The sequence below is a fragment of the Hyla sarda genome, unplaced genomic scaffold (genome assembly GCF_029499605.1).
Source record: "Hyla sarda isolate aHylSar1 unplaced genomic scaffold, aHylSar1.hap1 scaffold_432, whole genome shotgun sequence".
NCBI classification, from domain to species: Eukaryota; Metazoa; Chordata; class Amphibia; order Anura; family Hylidae; genus Hyla; species Hyla sarda.
Genome location: NW_026610447.1, coordinates 64759 through 81473, shown reverse-complemented (window position 1 = coordinate 81473; position 16715 = coordinate 64759). Strand labels below are relative to the sequence as shown.

Genomic DNA, 16715 nt, shown 5'->3' with positions numbered 1-16715 from the left:
TAGGAGGAGTAAGAAGGGTTCCTGGCAAATCCGGGTTATGGATTGCATTTAAAAAGGCCCCGTGGGAGTGCAATGGGCCCCTGTCTTGCTGCTTAGCAATAATGGTATGGGTTTAGGTTCTGCTGTGTGTACTGGTGGTTGACTGCCCCCCAGCCCAGAGTGTGCATGGAAAATTGTCTGGCAGCCTCCCTGACAGCAAGCAGTGATAGTGCCCATGAAGGGGACCTTGTTGGGCCCGCCCCTTTCACGGTTATCGCTTCTCGGCCTTTTGGCTAAGATCAAGTGTAGTATCTGTTCTTATCAGTTTAATATCTGATACGTCCCCTATCTGGGGACCATATATTAAATGGATTTTTGAGAACGGGGGCCGATTTCGAAGCTTGCTTCCGTCGCCCTATGCATTGACCCGATATGGCAGTATCTTCGGGTACAGTGCACCACCCCCTTACAGGGTTAAAAAGAAAGATTCCTACTTTCATTGCTACCTGCTTGCTGGCTAGCCAGCTAGCCAGCCCTGTGGGCCTTGCTGCTGCTGCTGCAGCCAAAAAACAAAAGGTGGTGCTGCTGCTGCTTCTGCTGCTTCTGCTTCTGCTTGTGTCTGGCCCCTGTTGGAGCGTCCAGGCACAGGACTTCTGCTGCTGCTGACTAAATGGCCTCCTTAATTGGATCATTTGAGTAGCCAGCACACCTGTGCAGGTAGGGCATGACATGATAGGCAGCTGCCTTGATAGCGGGTGGGTGCTGAATGTTCCTAATTGACAAAATAAGATTAATGCTTATGAAGAAATATAAAATCTCATCCCTTCCCCAATATCGCGCCACACCCCTACCCCTTAATTCCCTGGTTGAACGTGATGGACATATGTCTTTTTTCGACCGTACTAACTATGTAACTATGTAACATAACATGGGGGGGGGGGGGGTCTCCTGGCTGTTCACACAGGTGTGTCATTGCTGTACATTGACCATGCATTGCTTCTGTGGTATTGCAAAGGCAAAGACAAATGCTTCCAGCCATCCATTGCACTAATGGATTGGTCATCAGCTGGCTGTCTATGTCCCGCATCAATATAGACCAAAGTACAGAGGGTTAGGCTATGCTATTGTGCACCTACCTGATGCATCAGAAGGTGCGAGGCCCTTGCTAAATTCTGTGCACAGACTTTGAGATCTATGCTTTAGACTGTATCTAAACCTGCTCCAACATGGACTGACATTCTGGCCTACTTTCAGCCGATGCGACTTGTCTGTCGCTGAACAGTCGCTTTTTATGTATTCAGCACCTATGTATAATGTTGTAAAAATGCTCTAGAAGCTAAAGTCGCAGAAATGTCACACATATTTGGCCTGCAACTTTCTGTGCGACAAATTCAGACAGGAAAAATCAGTATAAATCCTTAGAAAATTATCCCCCAGTGTCTCCATCTGCTGGCGGTATTGAATAAGCATTGCTGCACTGATGGGGTATGCATTAGACGAAAAAAAAGAAGAAAAAGAAGAATAATACGCCCAGAAAAGAGGCGAAAAGGAGAAAAACGTAAAAAAACGTGAAAAAAAAGTAAGAGGAAGAGAAGGGAAAAAAAGGTGGAAATGGGTTTAAAAGTGATTTCGGCGGAGAAATATATATATATATATATATATATATATATATATATATATGCGCACACACACACATAGATATAAACGTATTCTCCGTTGAGATATTGCAGCCGCTGCTGTGTCCAGGCCCAGGAGCCTTAGCACTGTGCTGTGATGTCACTCAATACCACTGACATCACTAGGTGTAAACAACATCTCTCCTTTGCTGTGTATGTGACTATGGAGCTGTTTGGTGATGTCGTCTATTACGGCCTTCATAGAAGCAACAGGAGATTGTTGCATCCATCTTGAACCCTCAGAACTACAGTGCTATGATGTCACTCACTTCCACAGGCCTTGCAGAGTGTAAACAACAACAACCCAGCTTTGTTGTGTATGTAACCAAAGGGATTTGTGATGTCACCTAGAACCTTCACAGCAGCGACAGCTTTATGAGGAGCATCAGCACTGCTCTGCCTGAGCAGAACCATCACCGCCATAGGTTGTCAAATAACCCGGATTTAACCCACACAGGTAAGTCCAATGGGGTGCAGGCATGTCCTCTATGCTTACAGCTTCCCGTGGGTGTTGGTTTGATACCGTTTGGGGACAGCCAAGGAGGCATCTGCAGGCAACAAAGGTAGGTGTGTGCTTGTGTGTGTGTTTCCTATGCAGATCCTAAGCCCAGTGTCACATGCAAGTAGGAGGAGTAAGAAGGGTTCCTGGCAAATCCGGGTTATGGATTGCATTTAAAAAGGCCCCGTGGGAGTGCAATGGGCCCCTGTCTTGCTGCTTAGCAATAATGGTATGGGTTTAGGTTCTGCTGTGTGTACTGGTGGTTGACTGCCCCCCAGCCCAGAGTGTGCATGGAAAATTGTCTGGCAGCCTCCCTGACAGCAAGCAGTGATAGTGCCCATGAAGGGGACCTTGTTGGGCCCGCCCCTTTCACGGTTATCGCTTCTCGGCCTTTTGGCTAAGATCAAGTGTAGTATCTGTTCTTATCAGTTTAATATCTGATACGTCCCCTATCTGGGGACCATATATTAAATGGATTTTTGAGAACGGGGGCCGATTTCGAAGCTTGCTTCCGTCGCCCTATGCATTGACCCGATATGGCAGTATCTTCGGGTACAGTGCACCACCCCCTTACAGGGTTAAAAAGAAAGATTCCTACTTTCATTGCTACCTGCTTGCTGGCTAGCCAGCTAGCCAGCCCTGTGGGCCTTGCTGCTGCTGCAGCCAAAAAACAAAAGGTGGTGCTGCTGCTGCTTCTGCTGCTTCTGCTTCTGCTTGTGTCTGGCCCCTGTTGGAGCGTCCAGGCACAGGACTTCTGCTGCTGCTGACTAAATGGCCTCCTTAATTGGATCATTTGAGTAGCCAGCACACCTGTGCAGGTAGGGCATGACATGATAGGCAGCTGCCTTGATAGCGGGTGGGTGCTGAATGTTCCTAATTGACAAAATAAGATTAATGCTTATGAAGAAATATAAAATCTCATCCCTTCCCCAATATCGCGCCACACCCCTACCCCTTAATTCCCTGGTTGAACGTGATGGACATATGTCTTTTTTCGACCGTACTAACTATGTAACTATGTAACATAACATGGGGGGGGGGGGGGGGGGGGTCTCCTGGCTGTTCACACAGGTGTGTCATTGCTGTACATTGACCATGCATTGCTTCTGTGGTATTGCAAAGGCAAAGACAAATGCTTCCAGCCATCCATTGCACTAATGGATTGGTCATCAGCTGGCTGTCTATGTCCCGCATCAATATAGACCAAAGTACAGAGGGTTAGGCTATGCTATTGTGCACCTACCTGATGCATCAGAAGGTGCGAGGCCCTTGCTAAATTCTGTGCACAGACTTTGAGATCTATGCTTTAGACTGTATCTAAACCTGCTCCAACATGGACTGACATTCTGGCCTACTTTCAGCCGATGCGACTTGTCTGTCGCTGAACAGTCGCTTTTTATGTATTCAGCACCTATGTATAATGTTGTAAAAATGCTCTAGAAGCTAAAGTCGCAGAAATGTCACACATATTTGGCCTGCAACTTTCTGTGCGACAAATTCAGACAGGAAAAATCAGTATAAATCCTTAGAAAATTATCCCCCAGTGTCTCCATCTGCTGGCGGTATTGAATAAGCATTGCTGCACTGATGGGGTATGCATTAGACGAAAAAAAAGAAGAAAAAGAAGAATAATACGCCCAGAAAAGAGGCGAAAAGGAGAAAAACGTAAAAAAACGTGAAAAAAAAGTAAGAGGAAGAGAAGGGAAAAAAAGGTGGAAATGGGTTTAAAAGTGATTTCGGCGGAGAAATATATATATATATATATATATATATATATATATATATATGCGCACACACACACATAGATATAAACGTATTCTCCGTTGAGATATTGCAGCCGCTGCTGTGTCCAGGCCCAGGAGCCTTAGCACTGTGCTGTGATGTCACTCAATACCACTGACATCACTAGGTGTAAACAACATCTCTCCTTTGCTGTGTATGTGACTATGGAGCTGTTTGGTGATGTCGTCTATTACGGCCTTCATAGAAGCAACAGGAGATTGTTGCATCCATCTTGAACCCTCAGAACTACAGTGCTATGATGTCACTCACTTCCACAGGCCTTGCAGAGTGTAAACAACAACAACCCAGCTTTGTTGTGTATGTAACCAAAGGGATTTGTGATGTCACCTAGAACCTTCACAGCAGCGACAGCTTTATGAGGAGCATCAGCACTGCTCTGCCTGAGCAGAACCATCACCGCCATAGGTTGTCAAATAACCCGGATTTAACCCACACAGGTAAGTCCAATGGGGTGCAGGCATGTCCTCTATGCTTACAGCTTCCCGTGGGTGTTGGTTTGATACCGTTTGGGGACAGCCAAGGAGGCATCTGCAGGCAACAAAGGTAGGTGTGTGCTTGTGTGTGTGTTTCCTATGCAGATCCTAAGCCCAGTGTCACATGCAAGTAGGAGGAGTAAGAAGGGTTCCTGGCAAATCCGGGTTATGGATTGCATTTAAAAAGGCCCCGTGGGAGTGCAATGGGCCCCTGTCTTGCTGCTTAGCAATAATGGTATGGGTTTAGGTTCTGCTGTGTGTACTGGTGGTTGACTGCCCCCCAGCCCAGAGTGTGCATGGAAAATTGTCTGGCAGCCTCCCTGACAGCAAGCAGTGATAGTGCCCATGAAGGGGACCTTGTTGGGCCTGCCCCTTTCACGGTTATCGCTTCTCGGCCTTTTGGCTAAGATCACGTGTGGATTTCTGTGCGTGGTTTGGGTTGAAAGGAGTGGTGATCGGGGCCCTCTTTACGGGGGGCCCTGGATTGTTGCTGAGCTGTGATCGTGGGTTTTACCTGCAAAAATGAGCGAGAAGGCGCGTGGACTTGAGGACACGGTGCGGATCTACGTTCCTGGCGAGCACCGGGGGACGATCGGACTTGACCAAATCGTTGTGGAGATTCTTCGCAAGCTTGATTACCTACAGGTATGGAATGTATTGGCTATACAGGATTTTCCTAGGCAAGGAATTTATGATATTACTTTTTGTGGTTCTGAGATTTGCCAGAGAGTCTATATGGATCTTGAAGAAATGAAGAGGAAAAGTGAGCCTGCTATAATGAAGAAGATTAAAGTGGAACCGTTATTTATGAATACAACAAAGGTAGTAATTGTCCACATGTATAATCCTAAGGTTTCTGATGAAATGGTTACAAACTTTTTGTTCCGGTATTGCGAGGAAGTGAAATTTATAGGAAGACTTAAGAACAAGTTTGGGTACTTTAATTGTAAGAGAAAGTTTATTGTAAAATTTAAAAAAGATGAAGGAATGCAAGATGGAAGGAAGAGCATACCACAGGTGTTTTCTATCGGAGGAGAGAGAGGTTTCTGCTTTTATGAAGGCCAGTTGCAATATTGTAGAAAGTGCCATGCCTATGGCCATGTGCAGGATTATTGCCCTGAGAAAGGAGAATGTTGCAGAAATTGTGGGAAAACTGGTCATGAAGCAAGTATTTGTACAGAGAAGAAGACATGTGATATCTGTGGAAGTGAGGAACATTTGGCAAGAGGCTGTGATATGTGGTATAAAAAGAAGAGAAGTTATGCTGATGCAGCTGGGAATAGAGGAGAACAAAGAGAAAAAGGGGGAGGGAGGTTTGTTCTTGGAGTTGGTGAGAGTGTGAGTGTGAGTGTTAATGTGGCACAGGTGGCTGAGGAAAGTTCTGTGATAGTGGAGCACATTAGCACTCAGGAGAGGTCAGGGGAGGAGGGTGTTTCCACTGCTGTGACTGGTGAGGAGACAGGTGTGGGAGGTGAATTTACCTTGGTGAAAAAGAAAAAAGCAAAAAAAGTGAAAGTGGTGGAGAAAATTGAGACAGTGTATGGTGATGTTCTTTCTAGTGAAGAGGCTATGGATGATATTGAATGTCCAAACCCAATTGTGGGGGAGGAGGAGGGAATGGAAGTTGTTGGGTCATCTCAGAGATCTCTAACACCTGGTCAGAGAGTTTCTCGCAGTAAGGAAGAAGAGGAGGAGGAAGATGAGGATGTGCAGGTTGTGAATAAAAGGTGTAAGACAGGGAGCTGGTCTGAGGATCAGGAAGCCCTTGTTCTTGGTAGTGATAATGAAATAGACAGGGACTCTAACATAGGGTCGCCTGATTGTTTTGCAAGTTTACATAGGAAAGTTGAAGGCCAAAATGTTAATTTCTAAGTTAAGATGGATTTTAAAGCATTTGGTTTTCTTTTCCTAGTTATTATGACTTTGGTTGTAACAACTATTAATGTAAGAAGTATTGAGTCTGAAATTAGGAGAGCTGCAATTTTTGATATTCTTGAGAATGTTAGAAGTGATGTGATATGTTTACAGGAGTGTGCAATAAAGTCAGCACCTTATGCAAATGAGTGGAAGTGTGGGCAGTCCTTCTGGTCCACATGTGCAGAAAACAAAAATGAAGTTGTTGGGATTTTATTGCGAAACAGGGACATTAAAGTTTTAAATTGCCAAACTTTAGTACCTGGTCGTTGTATGGTTTTAATTTTTGAGGTTTTGGGCCAGAGGATGAGAATTTTTAATGTGTATGCTCCAGCAGAAAAACAAGCACGTTTGTCTTTTTTAGAGTCCCTTAAGTTTTTTATCCCTGGTCGTGAAGATACTATTATTGTTGGCGATTTTAACTGCATTAGATCCGTCAATGATCGTGAGAGCTCTGCTGAGGTTAGAACTGATATTACTTCCAATGTTTTAAATCAAATTATTCAAGACTTGCATTTTACTGATGTTGGACTGATGGTTAGCACTGATGAAAGATATACGTACATATCAGATAGTGGCCGCTGTAAATCCCGGATCGATTACATCCTGGTCTCTGATGGGATTAAGGTGGTCCGGTGCAATCAAATGATGTCAACTTTCTCAGACCACAAGATGGTGTCGGCTGAGATAAGTGTCACAGAGTCCCTTCATTTTGGGAGGGGGCTCTGGAAATTAAATGTAAGTCTATTGGAAGATGAGGAAGTAATGGCTGGTTTTAATCATGTGTTTTTATCCTGTGTTTCTAAACAACCTGATTTTAGTAATGTCTTAGTGTGGTGGGAATGGGCTAAAGGAGAGTTTTCTAATTTCTTTAAGATGTTTTGCATAAAGAGAGCACAAGAGAAGAGGAGGAGTGATGAAAGGCTTGTATCCCGGTTAGAGACTCTCTATAAGTTTAAACGTGTTGGTGTGGAGGTGGAGGATGAGATTGTTAAGGTGAAGGGGGAGATGAAAAAAAGGTTGTTGGAAAAGGGAAGGAATATTGTATATAAGTCTAAAGTGCAGCACCTAGAAGAAAATGAGCAGTGTACACGGTATTTCTTTAAAAAATGTTTTAATGCTAAAGGTGTTTTTAAATCTGTTTTTACCCCTACGGGGGAAGTTTTTGGAGAGGAGATGGTGAAGGAGATTGGCAGATTTTATGAGACACTCTTTAGTAATAAGAGCAGAGCCAGTGAGACGGAGATGAATGATTATTGTAATATTTTGGAGAATAATGTTCCTGTTGAAAAAGTAGATTTTTTGATTGATGATGTTAGTGAAGGGGAGATCAAGCAGGCCCTGGATAAGATGGCCAAAGGGAAGACACCAGGCTGTGATGGTCTCCCCGCTGAGTTTTATTCCGCGTTCTGGAATATTTTAAGTAAAGAGTTTACACGGGTGGTGCAATATGTTTTTAACTCAGGTGTTTTAGCTGAATCTATGAAGAAAGGGGTCATAACATTAATTCATAAAAAAGGTGATGGCAGAGATCTTAAAAATTGGAGACCTATAACTTTATTAAATTGTGACTACAAGATAATTGCTAAGATTGTGGCTAATAGACTGAGTGATGTAGTGGACCACCTTGTGGGAGAATACCAAGTTTGTGCAGTACCGAAAAGAAAAATAACAGATAATTTATTGCTTTTAAGAGACTCTATTTATTACAGTAACTTTAACAAGAATGCACTGTTTGTTGAGTCCATAGATTTCGAAAAGGCTTATGATAAGGTTGCACATGATTTTATGTTCATTGCTTTAAAACACTTAGGTATTCCAGAAAAGTTATTATCTGTTATTATGAGTTTTTATCATGGGGTGACAAGTCAGATTTTAGTAAATGGGCATGTGGGGCCTGCTTTTAATGTCTTGTCTGGAGTCAGACAGGGATGCCCACTCTCCCCAATTCTGTTTATATGCGTTATAGAGGGCCTGTTGAAGAATGTGCAGAAAGATAAATGTGTGAGTGGTGTTTTTATTCCAGGTAGTGATGGTAGTAAGTTAAAGGTTTTAAGTTATATGGACGATGTGGTTTTTACTTGTACATCCCAAGCAGATCTCAACAGAGTAAATTTGCATGTGAGGATTTTTTGTTGTGTGGCTGGGATGAATGTGAACTGGGGGAAGTGCCAATTATGCAGTTTTGGGAACCAAGAGAATATAGTAGTGGATGGTGTTAAGGAAAAAGAAGACATTGAAGTGCTAGGAGTGATATTTGATAAAGACCTCAAAGGAAAGAAAAGTTATGAGACTTTGGACAGTAAAATTGAGAAGAAGCTATCCTTCTGGAGGTTAAGGAACTTGTCACTTAAAGGGAAAGTTCTTATCATTAAGTCTGTAATCCTACCGCTTCTCTTGTATACGGCTATGGTGCTTCCTCCAGGGAAGTTATGGACTAGGAGAGTCACAAGGAAGCTTTTTGTGTTCTTCTGGGGGTCTAAGATGGAGAAAATGAGAAGAGAAGAAGTGATGAAGAGTATGAATTTGGGCGGATATAACTTTCCAAACATTGATCTGTTTTTAAAGGTGCACTATTTTCTTTTAATTTTTAAATTGATACAGTGCAATAATAGGGCGGCAGACATGAGTAAATACCTTGCAGGATGGTTGTTTTCCAAATGGGGCTGGTGTGAGAGGGATTTGAGGAGACCCATAGCACATGTGATACCTACCTTCTATGTGCTCCTCAGGTCTTTCAATGATCAATTTGGTTTGAGCTCTTTAGGTGAACCTGATAAAAAGAAAATAGAACAAGAAATAAGGAAAAATGAGAGATTATATGAAGTACCATTCTGCACTAATGCTCAGTCTGTGAAGATTTGGAAGTTTTTTAAAGTTATTGGACTATCAAACAGACAAAAAGACGTTAGTTGGATGTCCTTTCATGGCTGCCTCCCAACCCGATCTTTTTTAAATGGAAGAGGTTTGAGAATAAGTGACAGATGCCCAAGAGAGGGTTGTGGAGGTAGAGAAGACTTAGTGCATCTTTATTGGGACTGTTTTTATGCAAAAGAATTTTTTATGTTTTTAAAGAAGTTTTTAATCCAACTCACTGGATATAACAGTTTTTCTTTTGAGAAAGTTTTTATTGGTCAAGATCTTAGTAAAAAGGAAGATACACGTACTAATTGGATTCTTTTTTCTGTTTTTAAAGAGGTTTTATGGGACTCACGCAATTTGCTTGTTTTTAAAAATGTTGTTATTTCTCCGAGGGAATTGAAAAGATTGTTTTTAGGAAGGATTTTTACTATCTTTCTACTGGACAAAAAGAGAATTGGTGAAGAAGAAGCGGAGAAAATCTGGATGCATACACGATGGAAAAATTTATAAGAAGTACGTAAAGGAGAAAGCTGTAAGTTTTTGACCAATTTCTGTGATTGTTTTTGACATGTTTTTTTGTTTTGTTGTTTGGTCACTTTTTCTTGGCACTCGGTTCCCTTAGTTAGTTTTTTCCGTATGATGTTTTTTCAGATATTGTTTTAAGTGACGAGTCTTGGTAGGTGACCTGATGATCGTCCAAACAATAGTCTGTAACTGAGGAAAAAAAAGAAAAAAAAAAAAAGAAAAAAAAAAAAAGAAAAAAAAAAAATCTGTTCTTATCAGTTTAATATCTGATACGTCCCCTATCTGGGGACCATATATTAAATGGATTTTTGAGAACGGGGGCCGATTTCGAAGCTTGCTTCCGTCGCCCTATGCATTGACCCGATATGGCAGTATCTTCGGGTACAGTGCACCACCCCCTTACAGGGTTAAAAAGAAAGATTCCTACTTTCATTGCTACCTGCTTGCTGGCTAGCCAGCTAGCCAGCCCTGTGGGCCTTGCTGCTGCTGCAGCCAAAAAACAAAAGGTGGTGCTGCTGCTGCTTCTGCTGCTTCTGCTTGTGTCTGGCCCCTGTTGGAGCGTCCAGGCACAGGACTTCTGCTGCTGCTGACTAAATGGCCTCCTTAATTGGATCATTTGAGTAGCCAGCACACCTGTGCAGGTAGGGCATGACATGATAGGCAGCTGCCTTGATAGCGGGTGGGTGCTGAATGTTCCTAATTGACAAAATAAGATTAATGCTTATGAAGAAATATAAAATCTCATCCCTTCCCCAATATCGCGCCACACCCCTACCCCTTAATTCCCTGGTTGAACGTGATGGACATATGTCTTTTTTCGACCGTACTAACTATGTAACTATGTAACATAACATGGGGGGGGGGGGGGGGGGTCTCCTGGCTGTTCACACAGGTGTGTCATTGCTGTACATTGACCATGCATTGCTTCTGTGGTATTGCAAAGGCAAAGACAAATGCTTCCAGCCATCCATTGCACTAATGGATTGGTCATCAGCTGGCTGTCTATGTCCCGCATCAATATAGACCAAAGTACAGAGGGTTAGGCTATGCTATTGTGCACCTACCTGATGCATCAGAAGGTGCGAGGCCCTTGCTAAATTCTGTGCACAGACTTTGAGATCTATGCTTTAGACTGTATCTAAACCTGCTCCAACATGGACTGACATTCTGGCCTACTTTCAGCCGATGCGACTTGTCTGTCGCTGAACAGTCGCTTTTTATGTATTCAGCACCTATGTATAATGTTGTAAAAATGCTCTAGAAGCTAAAGTCGCAGAAATGTCACACACATTTGGCCTGTAACTTTCTGTGCGACAAATTCAGACAGGAAAAATCAGTATAAATCCTTAGAAAATTATCCCCCAGTGTCTCCATCTGCTGGCGGTATTGAATAAGCATTGCTGCACTGATGGGGTATGCATTAGACGAAAAAAAAGAAGAAAAAGAAGAATAATACGCCCAGAAAAGAGGCGAAAAGGAGAAAAACGTAAAAAAACGTGAAAAAAAAGTAAGAGGAAGAGAAGGGAAAAAAAGGTGGAAATGGGTTTAAAAGTGATTTCGGCGGAGAAATATATATATATATATATATATATATATATATATATATATATATATATATATATATGCGCACACACACACATAGATATAAACGTATTCTCCGTTGAGATATTGCAGCCGCTGCTGTGTCCAGGCCCAGGAGCCTTAGCACTGTGCTGTGATGTCACTCAATACCACTGACATCACTAGGTGTAAACAACATCTCTCCTTTGCTGTGTATGTGACTATGGAGCTGTTTGGTGATGTCGTCTATTACGGCCTTCATAGAAGCAACAGGAGATTGTTGCATCCATCTTGAACCCTCAGAACTACAGTGCTATGATGTCACTCACTTCCACAGGCCTTGCAGAGTGTAAACAACAACAACCCAGCTTTGTTGTGTATGTAACCAAAGGGATTTGTGATGTCACCTAGAACCTTCACAGCAGCGACAGCTTTATGAGGAGCATCAGCACTGCTCTGCCTGAGCAGAACCATCACCGCCATAGGTTGTCAAATAACCCGGATTTAACCCACACAGGTAAGTCCAATGGGGTGCAGGCATGTCCTCTATGCTTACAGCTTCCCGTGGGTGTTGGTTTGATACCGTTTGGGGACAGCCAAGGAGGCATCTGCAGGCAACAAAGGTAGGTGTGTGCTTGTGTGTGTGTTTCCTATGCAGATCCTAAGCCCAGTGTCACATGCAAGTAGGAGGAGTAAGAAGGGTTCCTGGCAAATCCGGGTTATGGATTGCATTTAAAAAGGCCCCGTGGGAGTGCAATGGGCCCCTGTCTTGCTGCTTAGCAATAATGGTATGGGTTTAGGTTCTGCTGTGTGTACTGGTGGTTGACTGCCCCCCAGCCCAGAGTGTGCATGGAAAATTGTCTGGCAGCCTCCCTGACAGCAAGCAGTGATAGTGCCCATGAAGGGGACCTTGTTGGGCCCGCCCCTTTCACGGTTATCGCTTCTCGGCCTTTTGGCTAAGATCAAGTGTAGTATCTGTTCTTATCAGTTTAATATCTGATACGTCCCCTATCTGGGGACCATATATTAAATGGATTTTTGAGAACGGGGGCCGATTTCGAAGCTTGCTTCCGTCGCCCTATGCATTGACCCGATATGGCAGTATCTTCGGGTACAGTGCACCACCCCCTTACAGGGTTAAAAAGAAAGATTCCTACTTTCATTGCTACCTGCTTGCTGGCTAGCCAGCTAGCCAGCCCTGTGGGCCTTGCTGCTGCTGCAGCCAAAAAACAAAAGGTGGTGCTGCTGCTGCTTCTGCTGCTTCTGCTTCTGCTTGTGTCTGGCCCCTGTTGGAGCATCCAGGCACAGGACTTCTGCTGCTGCTGACTAAATGGCCTCCTTAATTGGATCATTTGAGTAGCCAGCACACCTGTGCAGGTGGGCATGACATGATAGGCAGCTGCCTTGATAGCGGGTGGGTGCTGAATGTTCCTAATTGACAAAATAAGATTAATGCTTATGAAGAAATATAAAATCTCATCCCTTCCCCAATATCGCGCCACACCCCTACCCCTTAATTCCCTGGTTGAACGTGATGGACATATGTCTTTTTTCGACCGTACTAACTATGTAACTATGTAACATAACATGGGGGGGGGGGGGGGGGGGGGGGGGTCTCCTGGCTGTTCACACAGGTGTGTCATTGCTGTACATTGACCATGCATTGCTTCTGTGGTATTGCAAAGGCAAAGACAAATGCTTCCAGCCATCCATTGCACTAATGGATTGGTCATCAGCTGGCTGTCTATGTCCCGCATCAATATAGACCAAAGTACAGAGGGTTAGGCTATGCTATTGTGCACCTACCTGATGCATCAGAAGGTGCGAGGCCCTTGCTAAATTCTGTGCACAGACTTTGAGATCTATGCTTTAGACTGTATCTAAACCTGCTCCAACATGGACTGACATTCTGGCCTACTTTCAGCCGATGCGACTTGTCTGTCGCTGAACAGTCGCTTTTTATGTATTCAGCACCTATGTATAATGTTGTAAAAATGCTCTAGAAGCTAAAGTCGCAGAAATGTCACACATATTTGGCCTGCAACTTTCTGTGCGACAAATTCAGACAGGAAAAATCAGTATAAATCCTTAGAAAATTATCCCCCAGTGTCTCCATCTGCTGGCGGTATTGAATAAGCATTGCTGCACTGATGGGGTATGCATTAGACGAAAAAAAAGAAGAAAAAGAAGAATAATACGCCCAGAAAAGAGGCGAAAAGGAGAAAAACGTAAAAAAACGTGAAAAAAAAGTAAGAGGAAGAGAAGGGAAAAAAAGGTGGAAATGGGTTTAAAAGTGATTTCGGCGGAGAAATATATATATATATATATATATATATATATATATATATATATGCGCACACACACACATAGATATAAACGTATTCTCCGTTGAGATATTGCAGCCGCTGCTGTGTCCAGGCCCAGGAGCCTTAGCACTGTGCTGTGATGTCACTCAATACCACTGACATCACTAGGTGTAAACAACATCTCTCCTTTGCTGTGTATGTGACTATGGAGCTGTTTGGTGATGTCGTCTATTACGGCCTTCATAGAAGCAACAGGAGATTGTTGCATCCATCTTGAACCCTCAGAACTACAGTGCTATGATGTCACTCACTTCCACAGGCCTTGCAGAGTGTAAACAACAACAACCCAGCTTTGTTGTGTATGTAACCAAAGGGATTTGTGATGTCACCTAGAACCTTCACAGCAGCGACAGCTTTATGAGGAGCATCAGCACTGCTCTGCCTGAGCAGAACCATCACCGCCATAGGTTGTCAAATAACCCGGATTTAACCCACACAGGTAAGTCCAATGGGGTGCAGGCATGTCCTCTATGCTTACAGCTTCCCGTGGGTGTTGGTTTGATACCGTTTGGGGACAGCCAAGGAGGCATCTGCAGGCAACAAAGGTAGGTGTGTGCTTGTGTGTGTGTTTCCTATGCAGATCCTAAGCCCAGTGTCACATGCAAGTAGGAGGAGTAAGAAGGGTTCCTGGCAAATCCGGGTTATGGATTGCATTTAAAAAGGCCCCGTGGGAGTGCAATGGGCCCCTGTCTTGCTGCTTAGCAATAATGGTATGGGTTTAGGTTCTGCTGTGTGTACTGGTGGTTGACTGCCCCCCAGCCCAGAGTGTGCATGGAAAATTGTCTGGCAGCCTCCCTGACAGCAAGCAGTGATAGTGCCCATGAAGGGGACCTTGTTGGGCCCGCCCCTTTCACGGTTATCGCTTCTCGGCCTTTTGGCTAAGATCAAGTGTAGTATCTGTTCTTATCAGTTTAATATCTGATACGTCCCCTATCTGGGGACCATATATTAAATGGATTTTTGAGAACGGGGGCCGATTTCGAAGCTTGCTTCCGTCGCCCTATGCATTGACCCGATATGGCAGTATCTTCGGGTACAGTGCACCACCCCCTTACAGGGTTAAAAAGAAAGATTCCTACTTTCATTGCTACCTGCTTGCTGGCTAGCCAGCTAGCCAGCCCTGTGGGCCTTGCTGCTGCTGCAGCCAAAAAACAAAAGGTGGTGCTGCTGCTGCTTCTGCTGCTTCTGCTTCTGCTTGTGTCTGGCCCCTGTTGGAGCGTCCAGGCACAGGACTTCTGCTGCTGCTGACTAAATGGCCTCCTTAATTGGATCATTTGAGTAGCCAGCACACCTGTGCAGGTAGGGCATGACATGATAGGCAGCTGCCTTGATAGCGGGTGGGTGCTGAATGTTCCTAATTGACAAAATAAGATTAATGCTTATGAAGAAATATAAAATCTCATCCCTTCCCCAATATCGCGCCACACCCCTACCCCTTAATTCCCTGGTTGAACGTGATGGACATATGTCTTTTTTCGACCGTACTAACTATGTAACTATGTAACATAACATGGGGGGGGGGGGGTCTCCTGGCTGTTCACACAGGTGTGTCATTGCTGTACATTGACCATGCATTGCTTCGGTGGTATTGCAAAGGCAAAGACAAATGCTTCCAGCCATCCATTGCACTAATGGATTGGTCATCAGCTGGCTGTCTATGTCCCGCATCAATATAGACCAAAGTACAGAGGGTTAGGCTATGCTATTGTGCACCTACCTGATGCATCAGAAGGTGCGAGGCCCTTGCTAAATTCTGTGCACAGACTTTGAGATCTATGCTTTAGACTGTATCTAAACCTGCTCCAACATGGACTGACATTCTGGCCTACTTTCAGCCGATGCGACTTGTCTGTCGCTGAACAGTCGCTTTTTATGTATTCAGCACCTATGTATAATGTTGTAAAAATGCTCTAGAAGCTAAAGTCGCAGAAATGTCACACATATTTGGCCTGCAACTTTCTGTGCGACAAATTCAGACAGGAAAAATCAGTATAAATCCTTAGAAAATTATCCCCCAGTGTCTCCATCTGCTGGCGGTATTGAATAAGCATTGCTGCACTGATGGGGTATGCATTAGACGAAAAAAAAGAAGAAAAAGAAGAATAATACGCCCAGAAAAGAGGCGAAAAGGAGAAAAACGTAAAAAAAACGTGAAAAAAAAGTAAGAGGAAGAGAAGGGAAAAAAAGGTGGAAATGGGTTTAAAAGTGATTTCGGCGGAGAAATATATATATATATATATATATATATATATATATATATATATGCGCACACACACACATAGATATAAACGTATTCTCCGTTGAGATATTGCAGCCGCTGCTGTGTCCAGGCCCAGGAGCCTTAGCACTGTGCTGTGATGTCACTCAATACCACTGACATCACTAGGTGTAAACAACATCTCTCCTTTGCTGTGTATGTGACTATGGAGCTGTTTGGTGATGTCGTCTATTACGGCCTTCATAGAAGCAACAGGAGATTGTTGCATCCATCTTGAACCCTCAGAACTACAGTGCTATGATGTCACTCACTTCCACAGGCCTTGCAGAGTGTAAACAACAACAACCCAGCTTTGTTGTGTATGTAACCAAAGGGATTTGTGATGTCACCTAGAACCTTCACAGCAGCGACAGCTTTATGAGGAGCATCAGCACTGCTCTGCCTGAGCAGAACCATCACCGCCATAGGTTGTCAAATAACCCGGATTTAACCCACACAGGTAAGTCCAATGGGGTGCAGGCATGTCCTCTATGCTTACAGCTTCCCGTGGGTGTTGGTTTGATACCGTTTGGGGACAGCCAAGGAGGCATCTGCAGGCAACAAAGGTAGGTGTGTGCTTGTGTGTGTGTTTCCTATGCAGATCCTAAGCCCAGTGTCACATGCAAGTAGGAGGAGTAAGAAGGGTTCCTGGCAAATCCGGGTTATGGATTGCATTTAAAAAGGCCCCGTGGGAGTGCAATGGGCCCCTGTCTTGCTGCTTAGCAATAATGGTATGGGTTTAGGTTCTGCTGTGTGTACTGGTGGTTGACTGCCCCCCAGCCCAGAGTGTGCATGGAAAAT

At 43.9% G+C, this 16715-nt stretch overlaps 4 non-coding genes and 1 pseudogene across 4 annotated transcripts; all 5 read left to right on the top strand.

The window, feature by feature from the left end:
- The first annotated feature begins 252 nt into the window (after positions 1–252).
- On the top strand, positions 253–443 carry LOC130334401 (U2 spliceosomal RNA). Its single transcript, XR_008876213.1, has one exon. It is a non-coding gene; the product is annotated as a U2 spliceosomal RNA (small nuclear RNA).
- Positions 444–2531: 2088 nt separating this feature from the next.
- LOC130334400 (U2 spliceosomal RNA) lies at positions 2532–2722 on the top strand. The gene has a single exon (XR_008876212.1). It is a non-coding gene; the product is annotated as a U2 spliceosomal RNA (small nuclear RNA).
- A 7237-nt stretch (positions 2723–9959) lies between these two features.
- Positions 9960–10128, top strand: LOC130334379 (U2 spliceosomal RNA; annotated as a pseudogene).
- A 2099-nt stretch (positions 10129–12227) lies between these two features.
- LOC130334399 (U2 spliceosomal RNA) lies at positions 12228–12418 on the top strand. Its single transcript, XR_008876211.1, has one exon. It is a non-coding gene; the product is annotated as a U2 spliceosomal RNA (small nuclear RNA).
- Positions 12419–14515: 2097 nt separating this feature from the next.
- Positions 14516–14706, top strand: LOC130334398 (U2 spliceosomal RNA). The gene has a single exon (XR_008876210.1). It is a non-coding gene; the product is annotated as a U2 spliceosomal RNA (small nuclear RNA).
- Positions 14707–16715: the final 2009 nt, after the last annotated feature.